Raw genomic sequence first — 25,588 nt, 5'->3', positions numbered from 1 at the left:
CCACCCACTCACGCTGAAAGTAGATCAGGATCAAGGAAACCCCGTTGTATTGAAGTGTAGTTCCGATAGTATACTTTCATGCAGGACCTACGCTGTTTACGGATAACATTGAAGTGTAGTTCCTATATCCCTGATAGGCTCAGCGCATTGGAATAATATACACTATAGATTCCACATAGGACTGAGGTCAGTATGTCTTTATCTCTATACATTAATCTTAATTACTTGTGTGTGCCATCTAACTCAGAGGTCACTAGAAACTTCTCGAATGAACAAGAAGGGATTAGTCTCTGACAACCGCATAAACATGACCACTTTGTTTCCCTTAGAATCGGAACACGTCTCAGAATCGTGGAAACAATAGATAACAGTTTTACTCAGTCAATCGCGCATGCCTCGTTTCTACAGAGTTGCACAGAAATAGATAGACGGGTGTTTTCTATAAAAAGGGTTTCATTGAACAGTCTTATTTTTCCTGCAAGAGTTATGAGCTGCTACAATCATAAGACAGAATGCGAAGTATAATACGTACAGCGTTAGCAGTAAGATAAGATAATACTGCAATAGCATGGTTTGTAACTATGACATATATTCATAAAAATACATACCTAAATAACACAGGCTAAAATGTGAATACTCATCTGGTGCTTATAAATAGTTCTACCCCTAGTGTACCTAACCTAGTATGAGGTAAGAAGTAGGTGCTGTTTTCTATAGTATAGCTAGCTATAGTTAAGATTTGCCAAAGTTACTCTAGGTTCTAGTCTGCTCCATACCTTAGAATCAGAGTGGTTGGAATCTCTTTCCGGGTCTCGATCTCTAACACCCCGCAAGAGGAGTCAGAAACACTGGAGCTGGATTCTCTACAAGGAGGATGACAGCGTCTGGTCTGTGCGTCAGGCGGGGACTCAAATTCCTTCCGAACTTGCAGTGGCGATCCGTGTAGCCTAGCCTTGCAAGTATGGTTTGCCATGGCAAGTGAAGGTATATTTATACCTTGAAGGTGTTTAGGAAGGCCAGTATTGACGTACAAGTCGGGCAGAGGAACGTCATGAATGAAACCCTAAGGAATAGATGTTCATGCATAATAAATGAGTTCTTGGAGAAAACAATAACCCAAGCAAGGGTAAGTCCTAAAGGCTTAAGAGTCTGGTTTTCCAAGAACTCATTGTGACGTGGATGGACTTATGTAGGTGACTATGCCTGTATTTCGTTAGCATGGATAATGGCTAAATAAGGGTTGGAATTCTATGCCTAAATAAGGGCAATAGGAATTGTGCCTATATAAGGGCATAAATCGCAAAACCTGTATACGGTATCTAAATTGACACACAACACCCACTCCACTACGAAACGTATGAACGACATTACTAAATCCTAAACATGTTAAACATATCTAAAATAGAGTTTTGCATGATTTGTTAAAACATGTCTAAAAAACATATTACTAAAATCGCATTTAAAACTGTTGCTATGCATAAGCATGCAATGGTGCTGTACAAATCAAAGCAATGTTTCATCCTAAGCATATGTTGATATTTGAATGCTAAATGAATTAAGCATGGGCGGATTTTGCGGATTGGCAATCCGCGAACTTGCGTATTTACGAATTCGCAATCCGCGAAGATCCGCGAACTCTAGCGGATTTGCGGATTTTTCCGTTTTTTGTGTTGGCGCGTGTTCGCGCCGATTTTGGGACAAGTTCGCAATTGCGAACTTACTTTTCGGCTTGCAACGGCCGCGACTATGTTGTTTCTACGTCTGGTTTATCATCACAGGTTCACAGCACCCTCTGTTTCACCACTGCCACCCTCTGGGACACCCATGCCACCCTCTAGTACATCCTCACTGGCACCTATTAGGTTTATTTATCACTGTAGATTATGGTGGTTGAAAAAAGCAAGCACACCTGCCCTTCTTCAACTGCCATCAATTAATTTGTGTTTCATTAATGTGTCAGTAATTTTGAAAGTTCCAGTCTGGCTGGCACCTGCTTCCTTCCTTATCTGTAATTTGCTTTTTGTTGCAGTGAAATTTTTTTTTCACAGGACCTTTATGGTGCTATTCTATGAGCCTGCTGTTTGGGTCATAGCAGGGTCATAGAATAGTTGCAAACTCTGGAGGGGCCCATCAGGAAGCACTACCTTGAATGTTACTAATGTTAAGTTTGAACTTTTGCACCTGCTCATTGCTTTCATTTTAGCTAAAATCGTTTTTTCTGCAATTTCGCGCGTTTTTTGGGGCGCGAATCCGTGCGAGATCGATTTCGGAAGCCGCGAATACGTGCGAATACAAAATTGTTTTTGTTGCGACGTGTATGTTCGCGTGATCTTGCGCGTGTTCGCGAGGCGCTTCTAGCTATTCGTTTGCCAAGTTACCCTATCGGTCGTACACGGGCGCGGCCATCTTGTTGGCGTGACGTAATTCCGTTTCCGCCCGCTATGTGTAATCTCGCAAAGTGTGCTGCTCGCTAGTACAATTTCGCGCGTACTCGCAAGGAAAATCTCGCGCGAACTTACCCACGCGGTCGTGAACGGGCGCGGCCATCTTGTTTCTCATTCATTGCTATGGTTCTGGGCATGCTTTCTCTATCCTCTCTCAATCTCTGCCATCCTTTGCTTGTTTGAAGTTTTTTTGATCTAATTTTACTTATTATCTAACCCTCTATTTTTCTACCTCTATATTTTTGTGTTTTCTGCAGCTTTTAGTTACTTTTAAACTACTTTTTTAAACTCTTTTCTTTTCTTCTTCACTATTCTATTTCTTCTTTATCATTTAAGTTTATTTCTGCCCAGACCATGGTAAAGGGAGCCGGGAAGCACCCTGAGAAGGGGAAGGGTCCCGCACCCCGTGCCCGGCTCCCGTGCGGGCGTTTAAGGGGGGAGCAAGTGGTCCCGAGGGAGATCTTCAGCGCGGAGGAAGTGGCGGCACTGATCTTCCACGTCCAGCGCCGCCTCCCCAAGACGATCCTGGGAGGCGGCAAGATCGCGACCGGCTATGGCATCCGGGAGCGCCGCCAGCGGTGGGAGAAGGTGTGCCGGGCCATGTACAAGATCTCTGGGGTCCGGCGCACATATAACCAGGCCACCCACCGCTGGACCGATGTCATGGACCGGGAGCGGGACTTGCTGGACGCGCTCGGCGTAGAGGTCCCCGGGCTTGGTGAGTAGTAGTAGTAGTACATTTACTACTCTGTTTTATCCTGCTCTGTTATTTGCAAATCTTTGTTCTTTACCAAGAGCAATAATGCTGCCGATTACATTGAGGTAAATTATATTTCAAAATCTTCTATGCATTTCATTTTCAGGTGCACTGCTCTCCTTCTCAGTAGCCTTGCTTGCTACTATGCTTCTTTGTTTTGTATGTTGTGTTCAGAAGCATTTCATTGGCCTGAGAAATTATGTATGAGTGTACTGTAAAGAAAAGAACTGCGTAATGCTAGACAGTAAGGGTCATATTTTCAATTACCGGCGCATCCCTGCAAAGTAGCAGGGATGCGGCAGTAATTGTGTGCCATGCCACCACCACCCATTGGCCCAAAACGTCACAGAAGCCTTACGCATCTGTGCCGTAAAGGCAGCGCATTGCTGGAGTTGCGTGCCAACGATGGCGCAGCTCCAGCAATGCTCTGGGGTACCCTATCTCCCCAATGCTGCATCAAGCCGTACGTCGGCTTCAAGCGCGCAGGGTTTGAGTCATGCATCATTGTCCTAAAAGTGACTGATTGACATCTTGTAGATTTCCCTCAGCCACTTTTAGGATTCGTTCCTGCGCAGGTACGCCCTCCCTTGCGCCGGAACGCCCCCTGATGGCGCAGGGCTTTACAACGTGATGCATCGCCCATATGCCCATATGTGTGTTTTTTTTTTAATATATACGCCGCACCAACACCATGGCGAGTCTTTTGTTCTGCCGCTGCGTCAGAAAAGGCACGCAACAATGGAGGAAAATCAGCCGCAACTTCCGCAAGGGACTTATAAATCAGCCCCAACAGACTGAAGTCCAGTCCTTCCTTTAGACAGTCACATGGCTATCAGAAGAAATAGTGGCGGTGGTGGCGGGTGGATTGATAGTTTGAGTATTCACTGATCTGCAAGCAGGATGGACTTTGTCTGTCACGTGTTGCGCACTGCTGCCTGCAGTGCCAGGCCTAGGCAAACCTCTTTAGTAGTCTGTTTATTGAGTTACATAGGAACTTTCTAAGTCAACGTTCCGCAAATCAGGCAATACGAATAACGTAGTATACCACATGAGATAGATCCCGTGGAATAGTTGTCTATCTATTTGCTATTTTTCCAAAATATGTTGTTATTGTTCTTTTGAAATGTTTGATTTGGTTGAAAAATCTCATCCATGTTTTCTGGTTTTTCTTTCTTTCATGTTGTACATCAGCTCCCCCCAAGGGCAAGAGGACACAGGAGGAGGGTGCTGAGGATGCAGGCCAGGATCGGGCAGGCGAGGGCTCCTTTGCTGGCCCCAGTAAGTTTACATTTTAATAAACAGTACATATTTTTTCCTAGCGTTCCTCATTCGATTTTTTCTAAATCGTCTTTGATCTTCTTGTAGACTGGATATAAATTCTTATCCTGCCTCGAATATGACTCCCTGTGGTATTACTAGACTATTCTTATTAGTCTGTCTGTGTAGCTAACTAAGATTGGACATTTGGCAATTCCATTGGACTCCCATTATATTCAGCAATACCTCTATGCACTGTCTCCTTACTGACTAGATAGTGTGGCAGAGTCATTCAGCTCCCGAAGTCACCGATTATAGATCCCCAATGATCTCTAGATTATCGTACGCAGGACAAGAGAGTAGTACGGAGTCACAGCACAGTCAAGAAGTGTCAGAGGCACTCATGCTTGCAAAAATTCCAAAACCTTTAGCTCATCCACTCTAGTCTAGAGGAACAAAAACCACAGAGTCTATTTAAGTGTAAAAGCTTTATTAAAAGTAAACACATTTATTAAAATCTACTTTGTCATAAAACTATTTAACTGTAAACGGAAAAGTGGTTAGTGCTGACGATTAATTGGACACATTTCTTGTGGTCGAGCCGAACTCTCACCTAGTTTGAACTTGATCCTGGTCGTGTTCTTAGGACTCAGGAGTCAAGCTTCTGTCTGTTAGGAGAAAAAGTGGTGCGTGTTAAAAATCAAAAGCAAGCATTCATCAGTTGTGCATAAAAGTGCAGCAAGACAACAGCCTTCCCTGGAAAATGGGACATTTTTACTATGGAGTAGACAGTCACAAATTATTACATTGTATTCTGTTTTTTTAACATTTCTCCTAGACCAAATATTATATAGTAGTGAGTGGTGAGTTCTAACATTCTTAAATGTACTTTGTAGGTGTAACATCTGGTGACGGGGCCAGCGCGGAGGTGGCTGTGTTGGACTTGGACTCGGAGGCCTCTGGGGAGGAGGCGGCGTTAGAAGAGCTGGTGGCCGTTCCTGTGGGGGATCAAACGGTGGTGGCGGAAACAGGTAAGCTATATATTCCTTACTTATTGAGATTGAAGACTGCATAGTGTGCTTTCTGCACGGGTGTATTACAATTACAAATCAACCAGGTAGTAGCCTCCTCGAAATGTACTTCGACTTAGCTGTGAAGTTTTTGGTGAGAAGAATCCCAATAAGTTCTTAGACGAACGTGATGGATGGGATGAACGAAAAGCGAAAGAAGGGTGTAAGTAAGTGGGACGCGAACTTGTATGATGGCTGGCAAAGAAGAACGATATGTGTTTGCTTGGACCCAGAGGTGGCTGGGAAGGAAAGAATATGGTATGGTGCATGGCTGGGTCAATGATGAAGCAAGGATGGGTGGAAGGACAGCAGCCTGGGTGGGTGAAACAGAAACTGTATGTGTGCGTATACTTTGACTGAATGGATGCCTGGAGCATGGTATTCTCTGACTCTTACATAGCACATGTGTATCTAGAGAGAGTAGATGGTCGCCAGGTGAATTAAGTGTTACCTTGAAGAGCATGTACCACCGCACCCGCACGTCCGTCCCAGTGCAGGGAAGGCAAGGAAAAGAAATTGTAAATGTGTCCAATACTACCATGAATAGTAGCAGTACTTTGTATTGCGTTTGCATTCACAGCATATATCTGGTTATTACGGTGGACACTCCGTACCTCTCTTAATAACTTTAGTTTACTTGTAGTACGTCATTCATGTGTGGGTGTATCACTGTTCACTCAATATTAAGCAAAGCACCTAAAGTCATCTCATCTGTCATTAAATACGTCCCATGTGAAGTGATAGATAATCAAATTAGTTAGCTTCTTCAGTTTCCTTTTCTAGTACTCATTTGCACTGTAGGGTGAAAGGTAAATTAATTAAGCAGTAGCCCTTGTAACAGAGTATTCTCAGTGCCACCCGTAATAGAAAAGTAATAGCTTCACCACCTGCATGTACTGGACCGGTACAGTAACGCAAGTCTGTCTCCATCATCATGGTGTGCAACTTTTTTTCTCGGGTGCAACTTCACTGTGCTGTGTCCATGTCATTCTGCCGGCTTGCATAAGATAACGTACCCATTTCCCTAAACAAGAGAGAAGAAGAAGAATAAGACTGGTGTACTGTCATAGTCGACTGTAATGGAAGTCCATAGTGGTCGTAGAATTAGTTCATTAAACTACCACTACTGTTAGAGCAAGGATGCAGAAGTGGGAGGTTACATAGATACTGTCCTCAATAGTTATGTACTGTGCTTTCAATTTGCTACTTGTACTCTGTGACCCAACTTTCGGCTCAATCACTTTGTGTTATTAATAAGGAGCATTGGTTACAGACTATGTCTTTCTTTCTTCATATAGTTGCTCCTTCCAAATCAACAACAAGGAGGGAGCAGGCTAGATTGGCCCGGCAACGGAGGCTGGAGGCCACAGTCGCCGAGTATCGGCGGCTGGTGGCCCTGGAGGAGGAGGAGGACACGCAGTCGAGCGGGGCAACATCTTCGACTGTGACCACTGCATCCTCCTCCGTGACTAAGCCAGCGGGACCGAGCCGGGCTAAGAAAGCCGACCGCCACCGCCAAGCAACCGAAATACCAGCTGCCCCCCACAGGAGCTGCAAGGAACGCCAACGCCGCCTACGAGTCCGCATGTCCAACCTGGAGCAGGAGGTCCTGAGGTATAAGACCTTGGTTAAGGGCCTCCGCTCCGAGCTTGCCACCCTCCGCAAGGAGTATGATGCCCATGCCGCATCATGCACCAGCACCAGCACCCTCCAGTAGTGGAGTGTCCCTTGCCCTTTTTTTATAGACTTTTGGGGGGTGGGATTTGGGAGTTGGGATCGTTTTGGGACGTTTCAGAGACAATCGTTGGGGTTAGGGTGGGTGAGGGAGATTATTTTGTTAGGGATAAATAAATATATTTTTCAACTTTATCTGACCATACCTGTTTTTTACTGCTTTTCAGTCTGGTGGGTGGGGGGCGGGGGTGTAACAGTAACTTTGTTTTCCTGAACAGTCGTAGGACTTTAGTAGTACAACCGTCAATCTCTTGTCTACTCCGAAATAATACTCCATTATACTACCTCCCACCAAACGCTTATCTTACCTGTAATTTGTGTTAGAAATTAGGGCTAGGCCCAGGGCTGGCTCCAGGTGAAATGGGGATTAACGTTGTCATTCCTGGGCGGGTGACATTTCCTCATTGCGGTGGTACTAGTGGTGTGACACAGTGGCAGTTGTATGCCTATGGAAAAAAAGAAAACGAAACCTTGTTTGTACTCCTTACTGTAGCATTACAACGGTTACGGTACGATCGAGAAAATAGCAGGTGACAGTACACTAGAACAGTGCCATAATGTAGCCTAACAAATGGTAAAGTATTGCAAGTATAACTAGTACTTGCGTTGAATTTATTTGACATTGGCTACTACTACTAGAAGATATAGTACTGAAGCTGAGTAAGTCTAGAAGATATCTTCGTATTCCTTCACCAGCCTGTTGCTGCTATCACCTTATCCTCCCCAGCAAGTGTGTGGAATTATTGATGTCATTTTAGTCAGACATCAAGCAAAACAACACAGCCCGGGGGAAGAGGGTTAGGGTTTGTAAAATGGATGGGAATGGGGGTTTCTTTTTGGGTAGGTTTTGTTGAGAGAAGAAAAAAAAAGCAGAGCATGGACAAACAATAATTGAAGATACAGAGTTTACAGACAATCTTTGGTTACAAACTAAAGGTAAGCACATGCAGTCACACTCATAGAATAAAAGACAACAATGGATACTGTATCTGTATTGCGTATGTTGTTGGAGTTGTCCTGTTGAAATTGGTAAGTAAGTTGCATGCAGCAAACAATTCCTCTTATTGGCGGCACTCCTCCATTCCAGCTGACGCTTCGTCCATCAATGTGGTGGTGACCACTGACAGAAGAGACACCCTGTCCACTGCCTGCCTGGCGGATGTTGACTGAAACCCGGCCTGTAATTATTGAACGGAAAACAGGAAGTGCTATTACAATACCACTGATAAATAAATAAAAAGTATGTACGCTGTGTGGTTCAAAAAGTGACACTTTGATTTCCATAATAGACAGTACAATATTTTTGAAATTGCGTGCTCTGTCTGAGTCACCTTTTTAAGGATCAATAAGTATGGCCAAAATATTATAGCGGATCTTTCCCCTCAAGGTGGGTGTACTACTGTGTTTTAGAACAAAATTTGACCTTCCCAGCAATGCTCCCACCAAGACCCTTACTAAAGCCAGTCGCAAAAATGTAGAAGAACCCAATCATATCTCCAAAAACGATGCCTAGCAGAAAAATGGTTACAAAACGTACTTTGAAAGTAACAGTAGACCCAAATACAGACCGTGGATTGTATTCAAACCACTTGCCTGCAAGCAAAAGTATCCATAGCCAGCATCGCTCCAACAGTGCTCTACAACAACAGAACCGCGTTGCAATAGAACCCCCCTAAACACATGCAATCCTGCTGCTAGGGCTAACCCTAACGAACCCTAACTTACAAAAAGTGCCAAAACTGGTGTTTCCTTATGGATTTTGTCCAACAAACTTCTAGCCGGTATTAGACCTTCCCAGGAATGCCCCAGGCAAGACCCGCCAACCCACCCGCAAAAAAACACCCGACACAACACCACCAAACAGCGAAAAAGCTAAATCTCATACTTACAATGTCTCTCGGCCTTCGGTCCAAACGCGGCGCTGTGCAGCTAGGTCGTCATCATCATCAATCATCATAACTCCTGTTTTCCACCACGGATTTCCTGAAAAGCAAATGCAATCAAGATTAGACTGTCGCAGCAGTGCTTCGACAGAGACCCCGGCCGCAACCCACCCACGAACAGCAGGAAGCCCCCCAAAACGCTACATTGAGCAAGATGTCTGAAGAAATGGCAAAAAAAAGGCTTTTCCTTAAGGATTTTGTCCAAAACACTTCTATCCGGCATTAGACCTTCCCAGGAATGCCCCAGCCAAGACCCGCCAACCCACCCGCAAAAAACACGCGACAACACCCCCAAACAGCGAAAAAGCTAAATCTCATACTTACAATATCTCTCGGCCTTCGGTCCAAAGTAACGCGCTGTGCAGCTAGGTCATCATCAATCATCATAACTCCTGTTTTCCACCACGGATTTCCTGAAAAGCAAATGCAATCAAGATTAGACTGTCGCAGCAGTGCTTCGACAGAGACCCCGGCCGCAACCCACCCACGAACAGCAGGAAGCCCCCCAAAACGCTACATTGAGCAAGATGTCTGAAGAAATGGCAAAAAATAAGGCTGTTCCTTATGGATTTTGTCCAAAACACTTGTATCCGGTATTAGACCTTCCCAGGAATGCCCCAGGCAAGACCCGCCAACCCACCCGCAAAAAAACACCCGACACAACACCCCCAAACAGCGGAAAAGCTAAATCTCATACTTACAATGTCTCTCGGCCTTCGGTCCAAACGCGGCGCTGTGCAGCTAGGTCGTAATCATCATCAATCATCATAACTCCTGTTTTCCACCACGGATTTCCTGAAAAGCAAATGCAATCAAGATTAGACTGTCGCAGCAGTGCTTCGACAGACACCAAAAATTACACACAAACCCCCGGAACCCCGCCAAAGAGCACCTCAAAGGCAAGCAAGTCAGCAAAAACGGCAAGAAATTTCCACCTCATATTTGGTCCAAAACACTTTTGTCCATTATTAGAGCTTCACAGCAATGGGCCCAAAACCGTCAACTCACCCGCAAAGAAGTACAACACCCCCACAAGTGCTGAGTCTTTCTTCATTGTGCGTAATCCAGCACTCTGCTTGGAGGGAAATCGCAGTCTGGAGGAGGAGGATAGAGGAGCATGTTCTTCAGAACTTGTGAACCTGAGGAATGTAGACTGCGGCACCTTCAAATCAATAAGCAAACAAGTGAAGACAGTTCTGATGATGGTCTTGTTTTTGGGATTAGGTGATTAAAGTTTGAATTAAATTAACTGTGCAAAACAAAGAAAGAGAGACACAAAGCACACAGGAATAAAAGTGAATAAGGACGAAAAAGAAAGTTCTTGATTGATTGTCTCATTTTCAGGGCTCGGTGTCAGGGAATAAGAACAAGATTTCGTCATCAAACTCTGCGAATTCAGGCTGGATGAGGTCAGTGGCACCGAACAGAGAAAAAATCCCCTCATCTACGTTGCTGTCCTCCTCGTCTTCATGCGGCGTGCTTTCTCGTACTTTGTAATCTGGTGGTATGAGGTGCTGATTCATCTTGATCATTGTCAGCCGCTCCACATTTTTGGGCGAGAGGCGGCTCCGTTTGGGAGTTACAATGCCACCAGCAGCACTGAAAACACGTTCAGAAGACACACTTGCGAGTGGGCAAGACAAATAGTTTATAGCCAGGTTGAAGAGCTGTGGCCACAATTGTTTTTTGCCATGCCAATACTGCAATGGCTCATCATTAAGGAAGACCTCTGTTGAGTCATTCAGATAGTCCTGCACCATTGACTCAAGGTCATCAACTGTTCCTCCACTTTGCTTACTTTTTGCTGTGCCTGTGACATTTTTTCGAGAACCATACCCCATCAAACTTAGCCAATCCTCCTCCCCAGCCACTGTTAGTGTTGTCATTGTGTGTGGTGCAGATGATCCAGTTGCCGGTGTCTTTAACGGCTGAGAGGTCACTTGTGCCCCAGCCACAGGTGCAGAAGTGGATTCTTGTGACTGCGGATGGCCTGCTGATGCTGATGCTGATGTACTGGCTTCTCCTTCAATAACCTGCCGTTCTTTTTCAAACCTCTTGGCTGACCAGGCTAACCAATGTTTGTACTTTTGAACATCTGCATCAGCGAAAGGAAAGAATGTGTTGTCTGCCAGCGCCTTTTTGTAGCGTGGATCCAGAATAGTAGCACAAATGTAATGCTGATCTGAGTTGATGTTTTTAAGACGTTCATCACCACGTAGGCGATGTAATAATTTCTCAGACAAAATGAAATGGTTTTTTTTTTTTCATCTTTTTGAAACTCCGAAGAAACCGCCATCAGTTGGTGCTCCAGTATGCACAACAATGGGATAGCTTTTCCCAAATTACAGTCCTCCTGGCTGACTGCACGCGTGAAGAACTCAAAAGGACGAAGCATGTCTGTCAGGCTTTTAACTATGGCCCATTGCGCCTTACTCATCCGCAGGTCCTCCTTCTGAGATGTAGCCTCTGTCAAGAAATAGTGATCGAGTACCGTATACTGCTCATACAGACGCTCAAGCATGTAGAAGGTTGAGTTCCAACGTGTTGCCACCTCCTGGATGAGTGCTTTCACTGGCATTCCACGTTCAAGTAGCAGTCTCCGCAGATGCTTCCGGGCCTTAAAAGAATGGCTGAAATGGTTGCACATTTTGCGGCAGGTGGCCATTACCTCGAACGCTGGACTCTCTTTATCACTCAAGAATTTTTGAACTACCAGGTTGATACAGTGCGCCAAACACGGCACTCTAACATGGTCACCCTTCAACATGGCCTTGACTACATTGGCGCCATTATCCGTGGAAACATAACCAATCTTGCGTTTTAGGGGGGATAGCATTGTCAAGACCTTTTTGTCAAACTCTTCCAAAAGGTTTTCTGCTGTGTGACTTTTCTCCAAGCCAAACATGGCTAGTGTTGCATGTTTCCGAGCAGCTTTGAAAACTTGGTCCGGGTCAACACCTGCGTTTAGCTTTGCTATAACACCTGAAAAAGAGACCCAGTGTGCAGTGATGCACATGTAATCATCGCCTGGGCCACTGGTCCACATGTCTGTTGTCAGATGTATTGTGTGAACAGCACTCTTCTGCAAAGCTGCCCCAATCGCCTGCAGCACATCTTCATGTAGTGCTGGAACCGCAACTCTGGCAAAATAGAACCGGCTCGGAACCTTCCATTTAGGGCAGAGCGTTGCAACTAATTCAAGAAAACCTACCGCTTCTACAAAAGAAAAAGGTAGAAGGTCCACAGCTAGCATTTTAGCCAGCTTAGTGTTATACAGACGCGTCAGTGGGTGGTTGCGTTCATATGGCACGTCTGAAGTAAGCATTGTTCTAATGTTGCCCTGGACCAAGCATTTACGGGCTGATAATGACTTCGTTGACCCAATTTTGCTCGCTGGTGAACTTTTGTGCGTTGGTGTCTCACTCGCTCCAACACTCTTAGTGTGCCTCACATTGGGTGTGCTGCTGACAGGGGTACTGGGTGTAAGGGAAGTGTTTGACACGTCTTCTTCCTGCTCGTCAACATCAGATGAAACATCAACGTTTCCTTGATTTTGGCCTTTCTTGATCGCAGCTAGGTGCGCAAACCATTGGACAGCGTGCTTTCTCTCAAGATGACCACTCTGGCCGCCGGTACCATAGTTGCTACCTGACTTACCACGACTAACTGCAAGCTTACAAAGGGTACAAATGGCAAACTTTGGATTTTTGGGACAAACAGTAAAGAAGTCCCAAACTGGGGACTTGAAGTGTCTGTGGGACCTGGAGGAGGCGGCGATACTGGTGGTGGTGGTCATGAAGCTAATGCCAGATGAAGTGGAGGATCTGGATTGGCCAACTTTTGTACGTTTTCCACTTTCACCGCCACTAATTAAGGTCGAGGTTGACGCAGGTCTCTTCTTGCCAGAAAGAAATATGGAAGCGGGACGAGTTGGTGTACTACTTAACTCCAATGATTGTGGTGTTTCCACTGCCTCCTCATCGACAACATCATCATCATCATCACGCGCAGCAGCTCTTCGGGCTAGGGTCAAAATGTCTGTTTGCTGCATGCCCGCTGGGGCTGCAGTGACCTTTATGATGACTGGGTCGTCGTTGGCAGAGTCTTCATCAGCAGCAGTATCCGCCACTTCTTGTTGAGCCTCATCACACTCCATAAGTCTGAGACTTTGGACGAGCTTCCTTTTACGCTTAAGTACCTTTGTTGGATCATGGTGTGCCTCACTCTCAGACGGCTGTGGTGCTGGTTCCCAAGTTTGATCCGTATCATCAGAAGGAGGTGTGCTTGAAGAGGATGTAGACACCACCCTTGATCTCTTCCTTGCTAGGGTTGTGGAAGACAATGAAGGATCAGCAGGAGGAGTGGCTTCCTCAAATGATACCTCGCCTTGATTGTCGATTTCCTGATGTGCCCCTACTTCGGGAGGAACAACTATTGTGGGCACTTGTGACCCTCCATGCACCTCTGCTTGCGCATCTCCTTGCGCTGCCTCTCCTTCCACATGTACTTGGGCTTGTACTTGCACATGTGATTGTTGTTGCGGCTGTGGTTGTTCAACACTCGTCAGATGAGCTACAACAACCTGTGTTGATTGAGGGACATTGCTGCTGCTTTCTTGCGATGAGCCAACATCACTGGTCGATGGTGATTGAAGAACTATACTGGCTGCCTCTGCAGCACTCAAGGGCTTGGACTTAAGTTGGCGTGGTGGTGGTGGTGGCACTGAGCCCAATGGAGCGGGGGGGGTGCTGCCAGCTTGGTCCCCAGCAGATCCCGCTGCTGCTGCTGCAGGCATACTTTTTTTTTTACTCCCAAAAAAAGGGGCGGGCGGCACACCAGTCTCCTTGGTAACTTGCTTCTTCTGCTCCTTACTGGCACCTTTCTTGCTAGAGGAGCTACGGGTTACTTTTTTTGGGGCCATCCTCTTCAGAGCAGGTCAGCAGGCAGCAGTTGCACGAGTTGCAGAGGGTTCTGTGTCCAGACGTGACGTCGCGTGACGTTATGCTGCACACACCGCTGCAGGACTTCTTCCTGGCACTGGTGGTTCTCTTGAGTCTTCTTGTGCACCTAAAAGCAATGGAAGACAGAGGAACATCAGTTCAGTTATACACCACAAAAATTCGACAAAACACAGAAAAATGAGCACAATCCCATGCCATCCTTGATGTTTACATTGAAGACACCCCACAGAAAGACTACGGACATGCAAGTATGCAACACTCACTACCCCTGGGCATAATGGATGAAAAGTAGGCAAAATAAGTGCAGGCCTCAGACACTGCCTCTCCTCAAAATGGCCCCTTACACCCCAGGCACATGTTGCCTGTACCAGCCAGCACTCAAGATGGCCACCACCACCACCCACATGGCCAGTCCACATCAACAGTACACCCCCAAAAAACAGAAAAACAGCCAGAAATCACCACAATCCAACGCCATCCATGATGTTTACATTAAAGAGAGTGAGACCACACCACAGGCACACTCAGTCCATGCACCACCCACCACCCCTGGGCAAAGGGCCCCACCAGCAGCCCCCCAAAAACGACAAAAAACAATAAAATAAGCACAATCCCAGCCCATCCATGGCCTCAATTATGTTTAAATTCAAGAAGACACCCCACAGAAAGACTAGGCCCATGCAACACTCACCACCCCTGGGCAAAGGGCCCCACCAGCAGGCCCAAAAAAACGACAAAAAACAATAAAATCAGCACAATCCCAGCCCATCCATGGCCTCAATGGTGTTTAAATTCAAGAAGACACCCCTCAGAAACACTAGGCCCATGCAACACTCACTACCCCTGGGCATAATGGATGAAAAGTAGGCAAAATAAGTGCAGGCCTCAGACACTGCCTCTCCTCAAAATGGCCCCTTACACCCCAGGCACATGTTGCCTGTACCAGCCAGCACTCAAGATGGCCACCACCACCACCCACATGGCCAGTCCACATCAACAGTACACCCCCAAAAAACAGAAAAACAGCCAGAAATCACCACAATCCAACGCCATCCATGATGTTTACATTAAAGAGAGTGAGACCACACCACAGGCACACTCAGTCCATGCACCACCCACCACCCCTGGGCAAAAGGCCACACCAGCAGCCCCCCAAAAACGACAAAAAACAATAAAATAAGCACAATCCCAGCCCATCCATGGCCTCAATTATGTTTAAATTCAAGAAGACACCCCACAGAAAGACTAGGCCCATGCAACACTCACCACCCCTGGGAAAAGGGCCCCACCAGCAGGCCCAAAAAAACGACAAAAAACAATAAAATCAGCACAATCCCAGCCCATCCATGGCCTCAATGGTGTTTAAATTCAAGAAGACACCCCTCAGAAACACTAGGCCCATGCAACACTCACTACCCCTGGGCATAATGGATGAAAAGTAGGCAAAATAAGTGCAGGCCTCAGACACTGCCTCTCCTCAAAATGGCCCCTTACACCCCAGGCACATGTTGCCTGTACCAGCCAGCACTCAAGATGGCCACCACCACCACCCACATGACCAGTCCACATCAACAGTACACCCCCAAAAAACAGAAAAACAGCCAGAAATCACCACAATCCAATGCCATCCATGATGTTTACATTAAAGAGAGTGAGACCACACCACAGGCACACTCAGTCCATGCACCACCACCCCTGGGCAAAAGGCCACACCAGCAGCCCCCCAAAAACGACAAAAAACAATAAAATAAGCACAATCCCAGCCCATCCATGGCCTCAATTATGTTTAAATTCAAGAAGACACCCCACAGAAAGACTAGGCCCATGCAACACTCACCACCCCTGGGCAAAGGGCCCCACCAGCAGGCCCAAAAAAACGACAAAAAACAATAAAATCAGCACAATCCCAGCCCATCCATGGCCTCAATGGTGTTTAAATTCAAGAAGACACCCCTCAGAAACACTAGGCCCATGCAACACTCACTACCCCTGGGCATAATGGATGAAAAGTAGGCAAAATAAGTGCAGGCCTCAGACACTGCCTCTCCTCAAAATGGCCCCTTACACCCCAGGCACATGTTGCCTGTACCAGCCAGCACTCAAGATGGCCACCACCACCACCCACATGGCCAGTCCACATCAACAGTACACCCCCAAAAAACAGAAAAACAGCCAGAAATCACCACAATCCAACGCCATCCATGATGTTTACATTAAAGAGAGTGAGACCACACCACAGGCACACTCAGTCCATGCACCACCCACCACCCCTGGGCAAAAGGCCACACCAGCAGCCCCCCAAAAACGACAAAAAACAATAAAATAAGCACAATCCCAGCCCATCCATGGCCTCAATTATGTTTAAATTCAAGAAGACACCCCACAGAAAGACTAGGCCCATGCAACACTCACCACCCCTGGGCAAAGGGCCCCACCAGCAGGCCCAAAAAAACGACAAAAAACAATAAAATCAGCACAATCCCAGCCCATCCATGGCCTCAATGGTGTTTAAATTCAAGAAGACACCCCTCAGAAACACTAGGCCCATGCAACACTCACTACCCCTGGGCATAATGGATGAAAAGTAGGCAAAATAAGTGCAGGCCTCAGACACTGCCTCTCCTCAAAATGGCCCCTTACACCCCAGGCACATGTTGCCTGTACCAGCCAGCACTCAAGATGGCCACCACCACCACCCACATGACCAGTCCACATCAACAGTACACCCCCAAAAAACAGAAAAACAGCCAGAAATCACCACAATCCAATGCCATCCATGATGTTTACATTAAAGAGAGTGAGACCACACCACAGGCACACTCAGTCCATGCACCACCACCCCTGGGCAAAAGGCCACACCAGCAGCCCCCCAAAAACGACAAAAAACAATAAAATAAGCACAATCCCAGCCCATCCATGGCCTCTATTATGTTTAAATTCAAGAAGACACCCCACAGAAAGACTAGGCCCATGCAACACTCACCACCCCTGGGCAAAGGGCCCCACCAGCAGGCCCAAAAAAACGACAAAAAACAATAAAATCAGCACAATCCCAGCCCATCCATGGCCTCAATGGTGTTTAAATTCAAGAAGACACCCCTCAGAAACACTAGGCCCATGCAACACTCACTACCCCTGGGCATAATGGATGAAAAGTAGGCAAAATAAGTGCAGGCCTCAGACACTGCCTCTCCTCAAAATGGCCCCTTACACCCCAAGCACATGTTGCCTGTAGCAGCCAGCACTCAAGATGGCCACCACCACCACCCACATGGCCAGTCCACATCAACAGTACACCCCCAAAAAACAGAAAAACAGCCAGAAATCACCACAATCCAATGCCATCCATGATGTTTACATTAAAGAGAGTGAGACCACACCACAGGCACACTCAGTCCATGCACCACCCACCACCCCTGGGCAAAAGGCCACACCAGCAGCCCCCCAAAAACGACAAAAAACAATAAAATAAGCACAATCCCAGCCCATCCATGGCCTCAATTATGTTTAAATTTAAGAAGACACCCCACAGAAAGACTAGGCCCATGCAACACTCACCACCCCTGGGCAAAGGGCCCCACCAGCAGTCCCAAAAAAAAGACAAAAATCAGCACAATCCCAGCCCATCCATGGCCTAAATGGTGTTTAAATTCAACAAAACAGTTGTATCATGCACCCCTAACCAACCCTGGTCCTACTGGATACTGTGGCTACCCACAATATAATTTATTTAATGTTCTGAAAAAGTTCCAAAATTTTACTTGCAGCAACTGTAATGCCCCAAACAAACTTACTTGTGAAAGTTGATTTCTAATCCAAAAGTGATCCAAAGACAGTCAAAAAGGCCTCAAATCCAAATATCCAGCAGCACCCACAAAAAGTAATCCTTCCAGCTCCAGATCCAAATGAAAGTGACCAGGAGATGGACAAAGCACTGGGAGGAGCCTGCTGGACAGGAACAGGAAGTTGGAGACTGTGGGGCACTTCCTTCCTCCCCCCCCCCAAAATGGACTCCTTGCAAAAAAAAAAAGCCATGCAAATGTCAACCTGAGGAGTGATTCTGATAAAAATCATAATTTTCTGAAGGTTTATCCTGTTTGCTGGTGATTTTCTTGTGCGAAATTGCAAAATCTCTATTTCGCAAGTGCGAGATTGTTCCTTTCCGCCGCAACTACGTGTTCGCAATTGCGAACTCTCGCGAGGTGTGCTGTGCAAGGTGGCAAGCCGCGAGTACGTATTCGCGGGCGACAAACTCCCGCGGGAACACGCAGCAAGATCTAAAATGGCGCGTCACTCGCAAAGAAAAACAACTCGGCAAACGCTAAAATGACGGAAAGTGAACGCCGTGCACCACGCCGCGCGCCGCAACCAAGCAAAAAATCCGCCGCGAGCGGATTCACGGATTTTCGACAAATTCGCGAGCGTTCGCGGATTGCGGATTTGCCGAAAATCCGAAAAATCCGCGAGCGGAGCGGATTTTACGCCCATGCTTACAATGAATGAACCATAAATATATACACATGATGAAATGGCTCGTAAATACAGAAGAAAAAAGGCCAAAACCATTTTATGTCAGGTTACATAAATCAATTGTTGTTGACAAGTGACATAGTGTCTCTGGAAGTGTGCAAAGAATTCTGTTCTTTATGAATAGTTCTACTATAAGCAGATTACTTGTGCCAAAAATGGAAAAAACTAATTTGGAGAAAAAAAATTAATCATAGGAAAAAAGTTCCAGAATAAGTCCCTTGTTTTGAAAGAATGAAGGCCAAATTCAGAGTTTCCCTGGTACACAGTGTGCCTGAATCAATAGTCAGTGTTTGGACTTGGAGAAAACATGAAATCTTCTATTTCCGTAGACAAAAAGTTGTCTACCGTTGTAGGTGAAAGTTGGAGTACCTCGTTTAGAAGACTAACCGCACATAGAAGTGAATTATCGCCTTCAGCATTGGAAGCATCAGCAATATTTGTATCGGATGTTACCTGCGTGTCTGTTGTTTCCTCGCGTACCTCAGCAGCAGCAATTTGCGTCTGTGAGATCTCAATGAATGCCGTCATCAGGATTGGTAGCCGCTGGGGACAACACAGAGCATGGGCTGTTGCAGGGTCCAGCAGAGTATCGATATCCGTAGGCATGACTGATGGGAGTGTTAGACAGATGTCTGGCACGCATTTTTCACCGCAAAGCAGGCAGCGTAGAACAGGTAAGATGCGGGGGCGTGGCCAAGCAGGCTGCGATGGCGGACGCGCTCTGCTGAGGCTCCGCGACGGGGCAGACAAGCAGGCGACACCACACCGTCAATTCCGACACCTAGTCACATCCACGGGTGTCGGAACAGAAGCTGCGTGTGGCGGTACCACTGACCTCCTAAATGCTGTGGAGCCCGTGGTGCTGGCTGGAGTTCCTTTCCCCCGGGGCTCGGCCCAAGGTCAAAATGGCATCCGCCCGCACCTGATCGTGACTGCTGCTGGGACCGGAGCTCCACAAAGCATATCTCCCAGCCCGAGAGGGACCAGCTACTATCCCAGAGGACGACCAGACGAGGCAGCACTCCCTCGCCTGGGGCCGCCCCACGCCAGCCGCCTCGCCTGCCCCAAGCTACGGAGAGGATGGCGCCAGTAATAGCGCAAACTCACCAGAATCCCGGGGGCATGAACCGAGTGTGGCTGCTGAGTTGGGCAGTGTCCCCACCGGCGTGTGGTGTTCAGGCGATGGTTCGTTGGTGCCTCCTGCCCCCGGGGCTTAACTTGGGGCCCCTTTTTCGCGCCGCGTATGCCTGACCCCAAAATGGCACCTATGTGATGAGGAACTTCGGAAGGCTCCGGAAGGCCAGGAGGATATTCCCGGGAGGTGCACAAGCGGCACTGTGGGAGGTGAGAGGCGGGGGTTGGATCCGGCCGCACAAGCGCTAATAATGCGAACCCCCCCAGCCCTATACCAAGACTTTCCCTGCTTGACTTTAACATGGAGGCCAAAGAGGAACATTGGGCCCGGTGTGCATGCTGAATTTCTGCCCACAACAACAGTGTGCAGGAGCCTGAAATGTTACAGGCGCTACCCCTGACAGCTTCACCGCCAGAGACTGGCTGTGCTACCGTGGGTGCCTGGGGTCCCTCTGAATACCACACTTGGCTAGGGCCATCAAGAAAGACTGCAGTGAAAAAAACGGTGAGCCCGGGTACTACACACCACAGGTGCCAGGACGTGTGTAATTATCCGGACGGAGCGTGATTGTCACCGAAGGTGCCCATTACAAGCGTGGCTGGTGGCTCGGCGGGGGGGGCCCGCTGAGGCGGGGGTGACCTGCGGAGGCACTACACCCCTTACATCAAACGGTCGACAATGAAGAGAACTTGGCCGCACGGGGGCACCAAGCCGACTACACCCCAGCCGACGACAGCAATCGGCACGAAGAATCTCACCTCAACCTTGAACATGGGGAAACCCAGAGCTTCGCAGCAGACGACGGTCTCAGAAACTGCACCGGAGAAACTGCCACACACTCATACACTGGCCACGCTGTCCACAACCCAACCGGATCCAACCATCTCGAACAAGCTGGACCAAGTGCTAGCTGCCTTCGAACTCTCTAGAGTCTCCATGGATGAACGGCTCGGCACCCTAACCACAGACATTATTCTCATCAGAGATGATCATAGAAAGCTGGCCGACAAAGTAAAGGATGGCGAGAAGTCACTAGCAGAACTACAACCCACCGTTAACGCACAACAAAAAATGCCCAGATCTGTGCTGGACTGCCTAGCCACCGTGGAAGAACGCATGGATGATTTGTAGGGGCGCTCGCGGGGCTGCAACATTTGCGTACTGGGCCGTCCGGAGGGAGTCGAAGGGGCGCATCAATTCATGGAAGCCTGGGTTAAATCTTTCACCCCAACCACGGATCGCACAGCATTCTTCTCAATAGAACGAGCCCACCGAGTTCCGGCCCGCAGGCCACCACCCGGAGGCCCACCCCGACCGATGCTCGCTAAATTTTTGGACTTCCAGGACCGCGAAGCAGTACTCAGAGCCGCCAGAAATGCAGGCCCTTTACAGGTTGAAAACAAACACATCATGGTATTTCCTGACTATGCACGGGCGATTCAGAAACAAAGGTCATTGTTCCTGGATGTGAAACGCCGACTGCGGGCCAACAACATACAATACACATTACCATTTCCAGCCCGCCTAAAAGTCATCCATGCTGGGACCACCCACTTCTCTACTGTTGAAGAAGCATGCGACTGGGCAGATCACCACTGCACGCGGTGCTCCACAGAAGAGGCCACGCGGGAGTGGATACAACAATCACCAGGCACCAGACTGCGTAACCGCCGACAATCACAATCACAGACGCAGAGACGGCAGGGAAAGAGAGAGTTAACAGAACATCGCATCCTGGAATCCCCGGATCTGGAGCAAATCATACAGGAGCAGCGCAAAGCCTTGCAGGCGGTGACTGACTTGGGGACTAATCCACCAGGGGAAGACACAGACGGTGCCCCCCACCTTTTCTCATCTGAAGGAGAAGACGATAGTGATGAGACTCAATCCAAAACCAACTCCGTCACCTTGCCTCAGATCACACCACGAACTGCCGATACTGTACGCTGAAGAACACACGAGCTAGCGACCAGCGGTTTCCGGTGAGGTCGGTGGATGCTGATCACCGCGCCCCAATGGAACACACCCACAACATGCAACGAACATTGATCCTACACATGCCCTACTGGGACCTAGCCTCATAGATGCGCACTGCCGCCCCCATGTATCGATTGTTTACTCTCTAGTTCATGAGAGTCAGTTTGGACGTATCGGCTTCGCCAATGGGTTCCAGGTATTGGAACAGTTTCCCACCCCCGTTTCTGGTTCTACTGACCCGGTTAACTCCAACCTTTTACCTCCCCCCAGAATGCCAGCAGCAGGGTAGTCGTCACACAAAGGGGATGTCACCAACCTCCATGTTCGACAAACGCAGGGCCAGGGCATTGCCAGAATCCATAGCACAACCACCCCCCGTCGTACCTAAGGGCACAGATAATGACCACCACACACAAATGCAGAGTGCAGACATTAGCATCATCACCTTAAACACATGAGGCCTTCACACGCCCCGCAAACGGTACACAACATACTCTTACATTAAACGCCAACGCTCACAAATAGCGTTTCTCCAGGAGACCCACCTCACAGCACCAGAAATGATCAAACTACGGGCCAGATGGCGTGGCACCATATGTGCCCCGTCATACTCTGCATACGCACGAGGTGCGCTAGTCTGGGTCCACCCGGGCACCCCCTTTCAGGAGCTCTGGAGAGTGGTGGACAAGGAGGGTAGATTTGCACTGCTGGAGGGGCTCTTAGATGGACAATCCATCCTATTGGGTAGCATATAGTCCCCGAATATCGACCAGGACAGGTTTCGGGACTCCCTTACTGGGGTTTTAGCTCAATTTGCATCTATCCCATGGATCCTAGGAGGCAACTACAACTACGCTCTCAACATGACACTAGACAGATCCCACCCACCGCCACCTCATTCCCCTACACCGAAGCAGACGGAGCGCTTTCACAGTTGGGTCATGCACTGGGCGCTAATAGACGCTTGGAGAGCACACCACCCTCTGTCACGTCTCTACTCGTTCCATTCCATTCTGCATAACCTAAGGGTCCGATTAGATAGATTCTTATGTTCCCCATCACTGATTCCCAAAATACAGTACACGGATTACCTGGGCTGCGTGATTTCGGATCGTGATGCACACATCTTACGCATTCATTGGAGACCCCCTCACCCTCTGGTGCCCACGTGGCGTCTCCCACGCGACTGCCTGATGGACCAAGTGTTCACACACGACCACGAACAACACATCCAGGACTACTTTACCAACAACACAGGGACAGCCACTTCCAAACTGGTTGAATGGGACGCATTCAAGATACTGGCTCAGGGAGCATGCAGTAAACAAATAGTAGGGGTAAAGCGCACATTAGAACGCACACTCACCACCACAGAACTAAAATTGGCTACCCTCACAAAACGAGAAGATGCAAATGCTGCAACAGCAATACAAGTGGCGACAGCCAAAACACAGTACTCTGCTGCCATGGCAGACCTACGCAAATATAACTTTAGATCCTACGCCTCCCGAATGCATAAAGAAAGAGATAAAACAGGCACATTAATAGCTTGGCTAGCAAAACAGGACACAGACACAAAACCCATTACCGAGATAATAGATCCTTCCGGTAACCTAGTGTGGTCCCAAATGGACATCCTAAATGCATTCCAGTGCTATTACACTATGATTTACCGCACCCTGCCGCAGCTCCAACAGGAGGCAATCAACCACTTCCTAGACCCTTTACCTATCCCACACATCACAGAATTGGAGAAAGCCACACTAGACACCAAAATCACACCGATGGACGTCACCCATGCGATCCGTGCGCTGGCGCGAAACAAGGCACCGGGCTTAGACTGTCTACCTCTCAAATATTACAGCACCTCCTCCTCCCTGCTGGTCCCTCGCCTTGTTGAGAGGTTCGTGGTCGCACTCCAGAGGGGAGAACCGCCCAGCTCCCTCCGTGAGTCGGTCATAGTAACGTTCCTTAAACCACACCGAGATCCACAGCAACTATCTTCTTATCACACCTCTCGGCCGACTGCAAAATACTGGGGAAAATCTTAGCGGATAGATACGAACAAATTCTGCGGCCCCTAGTCCACCCAGATCAGTGCGGGTTTGTACCAGGCAGAAATACGTCCCAAAACATCCGTCACTCGTTTCACATTCAGGATCAAGTTTAAAAGACACATCCTAACGCAGCATGCTTAATCTTGGACCTCGAAAAGGTCTTTGATACTCTCACTTGGCCATACCTCTTCGCTGTACTGCAATGAGCAGGGATAGGTCTAACTCTCCTCGCATACACACGACTGCCCTACACCAAGCTCACATCTCGTATTCGATTGGGCCGATACATATCATCACCATTCACGGTGGAGAGGGGGACAAGACAAGGGTGCCCACTATCGCCCTTGATCTTCGCCCTGGCGGTAGAACCGCTGGCAATCCGACTACGGCAGGAGGGAATTGGATGGGGCACCCCATAGCGGACACTGTCCATAGCATCTCCATGTACGCAGACGACCTCCTACTATACATAGGGATATCACCATGGACCTCACACCTATCTGGACGACCCTCGCGGAGTTCACGGAGGCGTCCGGTCTTGAAGTAAACTGGGACAAATCTGCGCTCTACCCGTTACACCCAAACCTAGTGCCGCAGGAGGTTCAAATTGGCAAACAGAACCTACCTTGGAGCACACACGCCCCCCGTTATCTCGGCGTCCGCCTGTACCACCCCCTACCGACATATATGAGGGCAACCATCGCAACGTGTTGGCCGGCATTAGATCGGCGGTGGTATTTTGGAAGAACTTCCCCTGGCCCCGATAGGTCGTGTGGCCTTAGCTAAGAAGATCATCGTCCCCCGCCTGCTTTACCACTTCACAAACTTACCGTTAATCCCGCCAAGGGCCTTTTTTCAAGTTTTCGAGACCTAGACTCGCTCCTCCGTTCGCTCATCTGGGGGACAAATAGACACCGGATAGCCCTCACTAAACTGCAATTGCCCACCACACAAGGGGGGCTAGGCGCCCCCCTCCTTTGAATCATACTTCCGGGCAGTGCAGTTACAATGGCTCTCGTACTGGACAGCAGGTAGGCATACAGGAGAAACGTACGCGACCCAGGGCCCGGTCCCTACCCTGGAACTCCGTCACCTACTGCTTTCAGGAACCAATCCTCGACCGGCATACCCGTTGCAGGTGTTGGTGGCCCGTCGATGTATGCTAAGAATCCACTGCATGTCGGCAGAGACTCCACATTACTCCCCTTGGCTACCACTGGTAGGTTGGCCCAGGCGGGAGAAATACTTTACGACAACCTTGCTCCGTTTGTGGATGGACCGCGATATAACAGAGGCAGAAGCGCTGTTTGCAGAAGGGCAGCTCAGATCGTACAACCAGCTCACAGAGGACTACGAACTACCCCGAGGACAATTCTTAACCCACCGTCAACTCATAGAACATTTTCAGCCACACTCTGACCTTTTCACAGGCGAGCCAGAAACACATCCGGTCATTCACACCATTCTCCATATGGGTACAGGCCGACACCTAGTGACATGGCTATGTAAATCCATAAGAGAACTTACACATAAACCATTGCTTGTTCTCCGAGCCAAATGGGAAGACGAGTTTGAACGTCAACTACATGACAGGGAGTGGGAGAGGGCCCTAGAGTTTCCAAAAAAAGTGTCAAGGAACGTAGGTTTTAAAAACATACAGTTTTACATCCTACATAGAGCGAATCAACCACCAGCACGCCTACAGCGGTTCTACCCGGACACC

The sequence above is a fragment of the Lissotriton helveticus genome, chromosome 6, assembly GCF_964261635.1.
Source record: "Lissotriton helveticus chromosome 6, aLisHel1.1, whole genome shotgun sequence".
Classification (NCBI taxonomy): domain Eukaryota; kingdom Metazoa; phylum Chordata; class Amphibia; order Caudata; family Salamandridae; genus Lissotriton; species Lissotriton helveticus.
This window is presented reverse-complemented; position numbering follows the sequence as displayed.